We start from the raw sequence: 14,643 nt of genomic DNA, 5'->3' as shown, positions 1-14,643 counted from the left end.
GCTCGATCGGCAAGATTGAGATTTCCTGAAGATTTTAGAGACTTTTGTGAGAGACTTGAAATACAGAAAATTAAATATTCCAGACTGGGAGGAAGGTCAGGAGGAGAGAAGTCAGTTGGGAAAAGATAGGTGGCAGGCTTCATAAATTGAGATAGGGTGGAGGTGGTAGTGAGAGAGAGAGGGAGGGATGGGGTTTGTGGTTTTTTTTTTCTTTTTTTTTTCTTTTTTCTTGTCCCCATGCCGTACTCACTGTCTCACGCCCTCCACTTTGAACTCGGCGGGAAGGGGGGGGGAGGGATAAAGCGCATGCCCAGAGCTCCACCTCAGGGATCTGAATCAAAGGTGGGATTAGGCCCACAAATGTTTCGTAGGCAAATTTATAGGCCTAACGGGGTAGGGTGGAGGGTGGGTGGGAGGGGAGGGGGTACTAGCGGTAACACTCTGGGTTAGGAGGAGCTGTGAGAGTAGGGGGAGAAGAGAGGAGGAGTTGGAGGAGAAAAGAAGTACAGTTTGTAACTTACAATGTTAATGGGTTGTATTGTCCTGGGAAGAGATTTAGGTTGTTTAGTTGCAACATAGAACATCTTCAGTGGTCTTTTTACAGGAGACACATCTATAGAGAGTCAAATGTTAGGCTAAATACTAGACCCAGTGTGGTACTATGCAGATTCTCCAATTAAAAGAGCAAAGGGGGTAGCTATAGGGTTTGCAAAGAATATAAGGTTTGAGCCGGAGAATAGAATGACAGATCCTGAGGGGAGAATTTTGTTTCTAAAGGGCAAATTGCAAGAAATTGAGTGCACAATAGCGAATATATATTGTCCAAATAAGAAGCCGGAGATATTTTTGAAGGGAGTATTGAAAAAATTGATGGATTTTAAAAAAGGCCGTCTGATAGTTGCTGGAGATTTTAAGATCTGTATGGATCCGCGGATGGATACTACCTCTTCTGTGCAGAGGGAGGAGAGTAGGTCTCTGAGATCACTAAAGAAGTTGATACATGAGTACCAACTGGTGGATATATGGAGAATTAGGCATATGAAAGACAGACTATACCTTCTCACATGCACGCGAGATATATTCTAGATTGGATTATATATTGATGGAACATCGATTTTATAGAGTTTGTGGTAGAAGTAAAAATTGAAGTAATGTCTTTATCAGATCATGCCCCTGTCACAATGAAATCAGGATGGGGAAGAGAGATGAAGGGAGGCTTAGTTTGGAAGTTGAATGAGGTACTTCTCCTGGATCATGAGATTGATCAGAATATCGAGGAGATCAAACAATTTTTTGAGGAGAATGATACAGGAGACGTGTCGGCGGCTACAGTGTGGGAGGCCCATAAGGCTTACATCAGAGGATTTCTTAATGCAATGGGGGCAAAAAAGACAGGGGGAAAAAAATTAGTGGGCTTCTAAAGGAAATATTTGAGCTTGAACAGGTGCATAAAAGTAAAATATCTAAAGAGATAATGCAGAAGGTAAAAAAAAGAAAGAGAAGAGCTAGAGACCTAGATGGAAGAGTTAAAAAGGAGAGTCTTCAATAAAGTAATAAGCGAAAGGTACAGATGGGGAGATAGGCCAGGAAAGTACTTAATGAGAGCCTTAAGGAAAAAGAAAAATAGGAATTGCATAGAAAAAAAAAAGAAACCCCAAGGGTGAATGGGTCCACTCAACTAAAGATATTGCTAGTGTATTTAAGGAATATTATAGTAAGCTGTATAATATCTCCCAAGAGTCTATAAATAACGCTAGAATTGTAAATAGTGAAAAAAGGACATACTTAAAAAATGCAGGTTTATCGAAACAGAGTGAAGCACATTTGGACTCCCTAGACTGAGAAATCACACAAGAAGAAATAAAAGTAGCATTAAAAAGTACTATGGCGGGGAAAAGTCCAGGGCCAAACAGGTATACGGTGAGATATTATAGAAAATACAAAGAATTGTTAATACCTAAACTGAAGATATATATGAATGCCCTAGGGGGTGAGATGGAAATGAGGTGAGAATCCCTACGGCTAATGTGGTTCTAATTCATAAGGAAGATAAGGATGTCGCCCAGTGTTCAAGCTATAGACCAATTTCATTGCTGAATATAGATACTAAATTGTACACAAAGGTATTAGCAAACAGGTTGAAAGATTTAATGCCCGATTGGATACATGGGGATCAGGTGGGGTTTGTCCCAGGGAGAGCAGGTAGAGACAACGGGTTGAGATATTTGTTGCTCATTCAGAAAAGTAGAAAAGAGAGAACCCTGGTGGTGGTGTTGTCAATTGATGCCGAAAAAGCGTTTGATAGAGTGAACTGGGGATTCATGATGGACACCTTGGAAGCTCTGGGGCTGGGAGTTAGAATGAGAGAGTGGATTGGAAAGTTATATAGGAAGGCCTTCAGCAGCTATTATGGTCAATGGAGAAAGGTTGGAATTTTTCGGGATGTCAAATGGAAAAAGACAGGGATGTCCATTGTCCCCATTGTTGTATGTTTTGTCTTTGGAGCGTTTGTTGTCTACAATAAGGAAGAACATAGATATAAAGGGAATACAGATAGGATATAGAGAACATAAAGTGGTGGCCTATGCGGATGGTTTGATCTATGTGGGAAACCCTAGGATAACACTCCCAAATTTAATGAAGATATTGAAGGAATATGGGGAGTTTTCAAATTTAAAAATCAACCCAACAAAAACGGAGATTTTAAATATAAATCTTACAAACCGTGAAAAAGAAACAAGAGGAATTTCCCTTCATATGGAGAGAAAAAGAATTAAAGTATCTAGGGGTAAAACTTTCTGCTTCATATAAGAATTTGTACAAATTTAAACTATATTTCACTATTAAACGAGATTAAAGAGGAATTGAAGAGATAAGGGGGAGGAAACCCGTCTTGGATAGGACGCATAAATCTGATAAAAATGGTGATTGTGCCCAAAGTCCTATAAAATATACCTCTGGAAGTTTGATTGGGACCATTTGAAATTTTATAAAGAACAAAAAAAATATATGGAGGAATAAAAAACCTAGAATATGTTATGAAACGTTGAGTAGAAATAAAGAGAGGGGTGGTTTGGGTGTGCCAGATTTTAAGAGAGATTATAACGCTGTAATAATGGCAAGAATTTTTGATTGGACGCACAATCTAGGGAAAAGTTGGGTCAAAATCGAAAATGCACTGAGCGGAACGAATTTGAGTAGGATTATATGGGTACCTGCACAATATAGGGGATTCGATGCTAGCACACGTTTGTACACTTTAAATATTATAAGAGTTTGGGATGTATTGCACAGACAGAAGGGGTGGGTATTTAATTCACTGTTAATGCCACTAAGGAACAGAGTTTTTCTCTCCAGGTAGGAGGGTATTACTTGAAAATGGATTATAAAGGAGGATGCGCAATTGAGAGATATAATGGTGGGGGAGGAATTGGGATCATTTAAGGAGTTGGAAAAGAAATGTTTTTCACTAAGGTAGATGAGTGGCGATATCACCAATTGAAACACTTTATCGGGAAACTCCCAAAACCTTTGAGAACTAGAAAGGATTGGAATCCATTTGAGAGGTTGTTAGAATCACGGGGAGATGGGAAACACGGAATTGCTAAAATATATAAAATCTTCACTGAGTTAGACACCAGCACAAAACCGTTGTATATAAGGAAATGGGAAAGATTTGGGGGTGGGAATAGCTGAGGGGAAGCAGAAGAAAATTATATAGATTAATTCATGAAAATATAAGTATGCGAGAGGTGAAAATAAATTACAAGTGTTTGATAAGATGGCACATTACACCGAAAGTTGAACATAAAATGAATGGGGTGAATTCACCATTGTGTTGGAGGGGTTGTGGAGAGATAGGCACGTTGTATCATATATGGTGGGAGTGGCCAAAAATACAAGTATTTTGGAAAAAAGTAGTTCACTTAGTGAGGAGGATTACTGAAATCAACGTTAGATTAGACCCAGAGATCTGTCTTTTCCATAATACAGAGTTATCAGTGAAATTATAGAAGGATTCAGGTATATGGTATTTTTTAAGTGCAGCAAAGGGATTGATATCCAGGTTCTGGTGAAAAAAGGATGTGCCGATGGAAGAGGATTGGGTAGTTAGCGTGAATCAGATTTGTGAGATGGAGAAACTTTATTATATGCATTTAGATGAGACATATATTATGTAAAATGGGAAGAGTTTAATGTGAAGGTGAAATATCTGAAGATATAACATCTAATAAGACGAATACTCTGATTGCTTTATACAGGGAGAGGTGGGGAAACGCAGAGTGGGTGGATGGGAGTGTGGGGGGGGGGGGGGGGAAGGAGGGAGAGGAGGGTAGATGGGAGGGGGGGGAATAGAGACATTTAGGGAGATAATTATTGTAGTAAAATGATATTGTTTCTCTTTTTTATTGGAGAAAATGATTGTAAAATGAATTTTGTTGAAAATCAAATATTTATAAAAAAAAAAAAAAAAGCAGGAAAGCGAAAGAAAGAACTATAAAGAGAAAAAAATGAGAAAAACTGGAGACAGAGGAAGAAAGAGAAAAAGAGAGAAGCAGGAGAGAAAGAAATAAAGAGAACTATAGGAAAAAATGGAGGAGAGAGAGAACTAGAAGAAAAAAAATGAGAGAAACGGATGAGAGAGAAACAGGAGACAGGAAGGAAAAGAAAGGAAAGAAACAGGAGACAGTGAGAGAGAAAGAGAACTATAAAAGAGAAACAGGAGACAGCGAGAGGGAGAGAGAGAAATTTGAGAAACAGGAAGAAAGGACAGCGTGAGAGAGAAAAAGACAAAGGAGAAAAAATGGAAGACAGAAAGAGAGAGGAAAAAAATGAAAGAGAAACAGGAGACAGAGGAAGAGAGAAAGGAGAGAAGCAGGAGACAGAGAAAGAAAGAACTATAAAAAAGAGAGAAAAAATTAGAGAAAGAAAGGAGAGAAACAGAAGACAGCGAGAGAGAACTATAAAAAAGAGAAACGGGAGACAGAGCGAAAGAATGCGAGAAACAGGAGGAAGAAAGAAAGCGAAAAAAAGGAAAAAGCAGGAGAGAGAGAGAGAACTAGAAAAAAGGAGAAAAACTGGAGATTGAGAGAGAAGAAAGAAAGGAGAGAATCCGGAAACGGCTAAAGAGAACTAGAAAAAATGAGAGAAAAGGGAGACCGAGAGAGAGGAGAGAGAAAGAAAGGAGAGAAACAGGAGACAGCGAGAGAAAGAAAGTAAGAACTATAAAAAAGAAAAAAAATGGGAGAAACAGGAGAGAGGGGAAAATGAGAGAAACAGAAGATAGCAAAAGAAAGAGAGAACTATAAAAAAAAGAGCAAAACAATTAGAGAAACGGTAGACAGCGCGAAAGAACGGAGAGAAACAGGAGACTGGGGGTGCTGGAGGAGAGGAGATGGGGGAGGGGGTTTCGGTAGGAGATGAGGGAGGGGGGGGGGAGCATACAGGAGCCGGTCGCATGCAGGAGATGGATAGGAAAGACGGCTGGGCAACACATAGAGAACTGCACGGTCCTCTATTATTATACAGTATTTTTATAGTGCTAAAAGGTTTGCTCAGCGCTGTACATTATAGTGGGGGACAGAACATGAAACAATACAGTAACAAAACAAAGCACGAGGGGGTCAAGGGCCCTGCTCTTTCAAGCTTACAATCTATGTGCCGCCCAGCCGCCTCTTCTATCCAGGTGGCCCCGACCCACCAGGCAAATGCCTGGTGGTGTGCCCTATGGCCAGTCCGGGCCTGGACCTGTGGTTTCATAGGCTTTTTCTCTTTTCTTCCTTTTTTTTTTTTTTTTTTTTTTTTTCTGTGAAGATCTTGTACGAACAGCCAGGCTGGACAATATAGATCAAGTGGTCACCCCACTCTGACCAACAAACACAGTCAGAACTTTAGCTATGCGCTGGTTTGGCTGTGACAACCCCATCTTGGACAGGGGCAGCTAGCATGTTAAACACTCCATGGGGCACACATGACCGGGCGCTGGAGTCCGCATCACAGTGTTACTCAGGCCAATTGCCTTACCCGCACCTTTCGCTGGACTGGTAAGTAGATGGCTCCCTTCCCTCCCTGGACACGGTGTGGGGTAAGGGTACTTTCTGGGGTGGTCCGCCCCCCCTAGCCTCTAGTATTCCTTCTGTCCTCCCTGACTGAGCTTCCCTAGCTCACCTTATCTGCTGTCCTCTCACACAGCTTCCTACTCCTCTTGTCAGTCTAGTTTAACTACTTGCCCTCCAGAGGATTTACCCCCCTTAATGACCACGCCTCTTTTCAGCGCTGCACTAATTCAACTGAAAATTGCAAGGTCATGCAATGCTGTACCAAAACAAAATTTACGTGCTTTTTTTCACAAAATAGAGCTTTCTTTCGGTGGTATTTTATCACCTGTGCGCTTTTTATTTTTGGTGCTATAAACAAAAAAAGACAGAAAATGTTAAAGAAAAACAATATTTTTTACTTTCGGCTATAAAAATTATATAGTAAACTCAAACTTAAGTTATAAATTTAGGCGAAATGTATTCTGCTACATGTTTTTGGTAAAAAAAAAAAAAAAAAAGCCAAATAAGTGTATATTGATTGCTTTGTGTGAAAGTTATAGCGTCTACAAACTATGGTATAGATACTGCAATTTATGCCATTTTTTTGCTATACAGCGCCGCACTAGTTTAACTGACAATTGCGCGGTCATGCAATACGAAATTTGTCCTTTTTTTCACACAAATAGAACTTTTTTTGGTGGTATTTGATCACCTGTGTGCTTTTTATTTTTGGTGCTATAAACAAAAAAAATTTTTTTTTTTTTAAAAAAAACATTTTCTCATTTCTGTCATAAAAAATATCCCCAAAAAACTAAAATTTCATCATAAATTTAGGCCAAAATGTATTCTGCTACATGTTTTTGGTTAAAAAATCCCAATAAGTGTACGTTGATTGCTTTGTGTGGAAGTTATAGCATCTACCTGGGTGGATTTGATTTAAATCACGATTTAAATCACTAGTCAGTAAGGCTTGATTTAAATCATAGTTTTCTACATAGACTAATTCTTACTGGTATAACTTTAATATGCAAGTAGATGAAGATTTTTAGAATAACTTTTCATATTAGTTTTGTTATCCCCAGTTTAATAGGTTAATCATTCATATTTGGACAACTTTTCTGTTGTACTTAGGAAGGAGAAAAATAATCATTACCGTAATAACAATTTAAAGAGATTTATTCAACTGAAACAACATTACAGCATATGTTATTTGCTTAAACAAACATGTTCGTTGACTAATTTGGCTAAACAAAATATATATATTTAAAGAAACTTAGACTGTCAGCCCCTTCCTCCTCACACTTAATTTCACTTTCTTCTTGTGCAGATCTATTCCACTCCAAACAATCAGAAAAATATTGTTTCTATTCACTGAACTTCTTGAAACTTAGCACTGAAGGGGTTGATTCTGTATTCATAGGTTTGTAGAAGTTAGAATTAAGGTCTTTTTCTTAACTCTGTTCATGTTATAACATTTTTGCTGTGAAGAAGAGGCATGTGATCTCCGCTGAGTCAAATTCAGTTTTGAGAACTGCAAAAGTAAACCAAACATCTGTGATAATATCTTGTGGGCAGAGAAACTGCCCAATAATCTTACAAAAACCTCTGGAAGAACATGACATTGTGAATGGATTCATGGAATTTATTTACCAAAAAAATTAAACATATACAGCCTTATTCTACATAATTAAAAAACTAATCTTTATTTCATGATGGAATAACCTTTGGATGGTAATATATTTTCCTCAAAAAGCATTTTATTCAAAAAAAATCCGATTTAAATAAAAAAAATCCGATTTTTTTTTTTTTATTTTAAAAAAAAAAAACATTGATTTTTATCCACCCTGGCATCTACAAACTATTGTATAGATAATGGAATTTACAGAGCTTTTACTTTCTGATTGCCCATCACATTCCTTGAGGTGCTAAAATACCAGGATAGTACAACCAACCCAAAATGACCCCTTTTCGGAAAGTAGACACCCTAAGCTATCTGCTGAGGCATATTAAGTCCATGGAAGATTTATTTTTTTCCACACGTTTCTGGAAAATGACAAAAACTTTTTTTTTTCTTTTTTTTTTTACACGAAGTTGTCATTTAAATTCTATATTTCTCACAGAAGCCATGGGTATATGTGGAATTACACCCCAAAATACATTCTGCTACTTCTACCGAGTATGGGGATACAACATGTGAGACTTTTTGGGAGCCTAGCCACATACAGGAGCCTGATATCTAATGACCACTTTGAAAGCCTGAAGGTGCGGAATGTCCTCATTTCACTTCCTCACTACCTATCAGTTTCGGAGGCCCTGAAATGCCATGATAGCACCATGACCCCTCCTCAAATTACCCCTTTTTGGAAAGTAGACACCCCAAGGAATTTAAAAAGAGGCATGGTGAGTATTTTCAGATCTCATTTTTTCTCAGAAGGTTTTGAAATATTAAAAAAGAAAAGAAAAAATGTTTTTGTTTTTTTTCTTCATCTTCCAAAAACTTGTGGCAACAAACGAGATCTGCAAAATACTCACCATGCTTATCAAATTCCTTGGGGTGTCTACTTTCCAAAAAGGGGTCATTTTGGGAGAAGGGAGGGATTGGTGCTATCCTGGCATTTCAGGACCTCCGAAACTGTGATAGGTAGTCAGGAAGTGTAATGAGGAAGTAAAGCCCTTTAAAAGCTTATTGGATTTTGGGGTCCTGTACTTGGCTAAACTGCCAAAACGTCTCTCACATGTGGTACCCCCATACTAGGGAAAAGTATCAGAATATATTTTGGGGGAGTCATTTCACATATACATGTGTGATCAATAAATCATTCACGCATGTGTGATCAATAAATCATTTAAGTGACAATTTTGTGTTAAAAAAAATTTTTTTGTCATTTTCCAAAAACTTGTGGTAAAAAAATAAATTCCATTGATTCAAGATGTCTCTCAGCAAATAGTTTGGGGTGTCTACTTTCCAAAAAGGGGTCATTTTTTTTTTGGGGGGGGGGGCATTTTATGCCCAGCATTAGATGTTTATGCCACACATCACTCACTCTTCTAACCACCTGAAGATCAAGCCTTTTCTGACATTTTTTGCTCACATGAAAAAAAATCTATATTTTGCTAGGAAATTAATTTAAACCCCAAAAATTATGAATTTTTTTAAAGCAAACACCCTAGTGAATATAATGGTGGGTGCTGCAATTTTTTATGTTACGTAGTACTCGCGCAGCGACTTTTCAAACGCAATTAAAAAAATACACTTTTTTTTTACTTTTAATGCACAAAAACACAATATGTTTGCCAATTATTTGGTAATTTATAAAAGATGATGGTAGGCCGAGTAAATAGATACCAAACATGACATGCTTTAAAACTGCGCATGCCCTGTGCAATGGCGACAAACTGCATATGTTTTTAATATCCATAGGCAATGTTTAAAAGCCTTTACAAGCTACCATTTTAGATTTACAGAGGAGGTCTAGTGTTAGAATTACTGCCCTTGGTCTGACATTTACGGCGATACCTCACATGCATGGTTCAACCGCTGTTTACATACCACCACAGGGTCAATGCCCGAGCACACAGGTATGCGCGCATGGGGGGCAATGGTGATTTTTTAAATATTTTTTTTAAGTTATTTTGATTTTTTTTAAATTATTTTTACACCGTCCCTTTCATTTTGTTTATCACTTTTAATGCTCAGGGAATGCAAATATCTATAACTTCAATGGGCATTGTCATTTATTCTTTTTTGAGAAATCTGGGTTCTATCAGACTCTAGATATCTCTTCTGCCCTTCCATTATCTAATCAAACCAAAATCTGTGTGATCAGATGCTTTCCCAATTTACAAATGGCGCTGAAGTGATGAAATTCTTGTAGCTTCCAATTTTTTAGACTATAGAGATGATTGGCACCATTCCGGTCTCCAACCAGCTCTGTCCAGCTGGCAGAAATACCGGCTGTATTCTCAGGTTCCCCCGATGGCAAGGGACTGCCGAGAAGGCCATGGAAGGCAATGGGGGAGGGGGGCATCATCTCCCGCTGCTTGTAAAAGCAATCCTGCAGCTAATTAGCCACTAGGATTACTTTTGCATGAAAGCCGATCGCCAGCTGAAAAAAACGATACCAGGATGATGCCTGCAGTTGTAGGCATCATCCTGGTATAACCACTCAAAGTCCAGTGATGTGCCAGTACATCGCTGATCCTTGTTGGGTATATATGCTATGTCTTTTTATCAGCTGTGGGCTGATAAAAAGAGAAGAAATCTCTGCCAGAAATAGTGTATGGTATGCCCACCCTTAGAATATACCGCCCTATATCCACCCCCTTCTAATGGTGGGCACACATTAGGTTGCACGGTGCCACAAGTGCCAGTTCCAAGATTGTACAAATGTCTAAATAGTGTCACGCTTGAATAAAAATTGTCCATGTATAAGTGGTACACCATATAGAAAAGGGATGACACCAAGCCCCAAACTATCTTGCCACTACTCGTCATGTATTCTGGGCATCCGGGGGGCTCCACATGACTATCTTTTCCCTTATAAATTTGAAACTTATATGTATAGCCTGTTGCCCTCTCACAGGTCTTCTACAGCTTGACCCCATATCTGGCACGCTTGCTGGGGAGAAATTGTTTGAATGCAAGGCGGCCAGAAAAATTAATGAGGGACTCCTCAACACAGATTTTTTTGCTGGGGAGTATAGACATCTGCAAATTTTAGGTTAAGGTGAATTATGAGGGGCTGAATTTTGTGGAGCCGGTCAAATTCAGGGTCACCCCAAGGACGACAGAGTGTATTGTCATTGAAATACATAAAACACATTATACTCTCATATCTCTGCCTGGCCATGGCAGCAGAGAACACGGGCATATGATGAATCGGGTCTGTGGACCAATACAACCGCAATTCATTTTTTTTTTTTAGCAATGCCCATGTTGAGGGTTAGGCCCAAAAAAATGTAAATTCAGAAACCGTAATGGGTTTCCATGCGAATGGTCTGGCAATGTTTGAATTTGGGTTGGCGGCGATAAATTGTTGTGCATATAAACTGCTTTGATCCACAATCAATGCATACAGATCTTCCGTCAAAAACCGCTCCAAAAATCAAGAGGAGTAGTTAAATTTTGCTGTTTCCGCCTGAATTCCAGGTTGGGTAGTAGAAGGGGAAACTACGGGGGACGCTATACTAATGTGAACGCTGGTATAGTGCTGATCTGATCAAAGATATTGATCCATTCAGACACTATACTAGCAATGGAGGTTTATTGTGTATAAGCGTGTTCCTGACAATCAAGGGGTTAAATGTAATGACTGGTGTACTGACGGGCAATCTGATGCTATCTGGGAGGGGTGTGAAAACCACAGGCACGCAAATCACGTGTATAGGTGTGTGTGTATATATAATTTTACAGACACGTGCCGCCCTGTAGCAGTATTTCTGCTATAGGGCGGTCAGGAAGTGGTTTGTGATACGGCGCTGCGTTACTTTAACTGACAATTGCGCGGTCATGCAACGCTGCACCCAAATGAAATTTGTCTTTTTTTTCCCCACAAATTGAGCTTTTTTTCAGTGGTATTTGATTGCCTGTGCGGTTTTTTTTATTTTTTGCACTATAAAAAAAAGGACTGACAATTTTGAGAAAAAAACAATATTTTGGACTTTTTGATATAAAAAAAAATGTCAAAATAAAATTATGTCAAATTTTGGCCAAAATGGATTCTGCAACATGTCTTTGCTAAAAAAAAAAAAATCCTAGTATGAGTAAATTGGTTTACGTGAAAGTTATAGCGTTTACAAATGGCGTTATAGATACTGGAATTTTTTTTTAATATGAATTATGGCGCCAATCAGAGACTTATGGCGGGACTGCGGTGGACATTCTCACACTGGGGGGGAACTGACTTGGGGTCAAGGATATCCCCAGTGACACCAATACAGTGATCAGTGCAAAAAAAATAAACACTGACACTGTACTAATGGCACTGGGGAGGAAGGGGTTAACATTAAACATTATTTTTTGCATTAGCACTGCACCAATTAATACTTATATTGGGCATGCTTTTTTGGTTTTCAGTAGGGAATCCATCTAAGCGCAGGAGGTTCTTTGTAGTATTTTCTTTTTGGCTCAGTAACCTATTCCCTTCAGCGGCTAAGATGGAAGTTTTTGGTTTCATTGAAAATAGGTCCTTTATCTAGAGGACATTTTTAACAAACAGCTAGTAATAAAAATGGTGATTTAGATTCCCAATATAGAAAACTGGGACATTTAATAGAGAAGAAAGTAGCCATATGGTGGGATATGATGACTTATGAAAGATATTTAAAGGATAGACTAATTCCCAGAAGGCTCAGGTGGGATGTGCCAATTGGGGATGGTCTCATTGATGAAGAGTCGACAGAGGAGTGGTTCAATTTTTTTCACGAGAAGGGATTAGAGCTATTAAAACTCTTACTTAAGAGAAAACAAAAGAAAATGAGAAATCTAGAAATACAGATTGGGGAAATTGGAGAGAAGATTGAACCACTAAAAGACTCTCGAGATGATTGAATTTACTAAAAGGTTAAGTACAGACCTGGAAAAATTGGATCAAGAAATAAAATATAGGAAAAATAAAAAATATCAAAGAGATTATAATGACTTTAAAAAAGACCAGGTGTAAGGGATTTCCGCCAAGAAGAATCGCGATCGGGAACGCGCATGTGCGAAAGAGATCCCGAAGAAGAATTTCCGGTTGGGTGCAGGTGCGCAGGAATGCGCGATCGCACACATGCATGTGCATACGCACGGCGAAGATTGGCGCCAGACAGGCTATTTAAGGAGGGCCTCTGCTCAAGTTCAGTGCTGACTGGTCTTCAGCTCCTCCCTGTGTCCTGCTTGCTTCTGTACGATTCCTTTGTTGCTGATCCGACTTGTTCCTGACCCGACTCCGATTACTCTCCGGCTCCTGGTTCCTGACTTCGGCTTTTCCTTCTGATTCTGTACCGCGCTGCCTGACTGTTGATGACCCCGGCTATCCTATGACCCTGCTCCTGTCCTGTGTCCTGGCTACCTACCTTGCTCTGCTGCACATCGGGCACTACACAGAACCTGCTCTGTCTGCTATTACGGTACTCAAATCAGAGGATACGCTGCCTACCAAGGACACCACCTGCAAGAGCCGCAAGCAACAACCACTGGCGCTCTTGTCCCCCTGGTCCCTAGACTCCATCTGTTCCAACCTCAGCGGGGTCAGGGCTAGTGACACAAGTGAGGCCGACCTCGTCAATTCACTCTCCCATCAGGTACGTGACACCAAGTCTTTAAGTGGCAGTCCTCCATTAATGATATTGAAGTCACATCTAGTACTACTCCGGTTAAGGAGATTAAAATTGAGACGCCAAGAAAACCTAGTACACATTATGTAGAATCAAGTAGAAATACATATAAAACTAACTACACACCTGTTTATTGTACACCTAGGAATGGATGGAGACCACAAAATGGGGGATCCTTTTATAGGAAGCATAGGGGAATAGGAAATGGAAGACAATGGAAACCCTATCATCAAACATATAGGCCGAACCATATACGTAGATCAGAGAATTGTAGTAGACCCGACCCAATATATAGTTATGACAATAAGCCATATTATTATAGAAGCCCTAGACAACACCATCAAGATAGGTGGAATCATTACAACCAAGGAGGGAGGAGTCCAATACCCACATATAATAGGTATGAACCATTGAACTACGATTACCCTCAACGTGATTTTTTTTAGAGAGGGGGGGGGAAGGAGAAAAGCCCAGGATCAGAAAGAAGACTGAGCCCCCCAAGAGGAGGGGATGCAGAGCCGGGTGGAAAAAACAAAAGGAAAAGATAGTGATAGGTGAAGGGGTGTTTAATTTAAGTGGATCCATCCTCACCAAAGAAGAAATGATGGTGTTGGATAAGGGTCTCAAATATGCTCCCCCAAAACCGGCATGCAAATTCGACATTTATATGGACACACAGAAGTTTATCAGGAAGCTGAATCTTAAGCGATACTTCCTGGGACTACCAGGAACAAAGTATTGTAGCTCCAATAATGTTAATAGTGATATTATTCATTCACATCTAAGGAACAAATCTCTTTTTAACCCACAAATTTTAAATAATGGCCAGGTGGACACTTTTAAAAAAAAAATGGTAATAAAAGATTTCTATGAATTGACTATCCCAAAAGTTAATCAAAATATTGGATTGCAGATTGGTATTAAAAGGCTCTCCCAAAAAGACAACATAGTAGTTAGACCAGCGGATAAGGGAGGAGGTATTGTGTTACTATCAAAGGAGTATTACCTCAAAGAACTAGGCAGACAATTGGCGGATGTAGCCACATACCAGGTACTCCCTAGAGACCCTACTATTTGATATAAAAAAGAACTTGTAAAACTGATTAAGAAAGGTACAGAAAAGAAAATTTTAAATAAAAAAATCTAAATATTTAGTTCCTGAAAAATGCCGGATTCCAGTAATTTATACTGTTCCCAAATTACATAAAGACCATTTAAATCCACCAGGAGGACCCTAAGTAAATGGTATTCAGTCTATCCTTGCAAGATTAGGCCAATATATCGATGT

The sequence above is a fragment of the Staurois parvus genome, unplaced genomic scaffold (assembly GCF_062004578.1).
Source record: "Staurois parvus isolate SC_StPar_1 unplaced genomic scaffold, SC_StPar_1.0 ptg000642l, whole genome shotgun sequence".
In the NCBI taxonomy this organism is placed as follows: Eukaryota; Metazoa; Chordata; class Amphibia; order Anura; family Ranidae; genus Staurois; species Staurois parvus.
Note: the sequence above shows the minus strand (reverse complement) of the source record.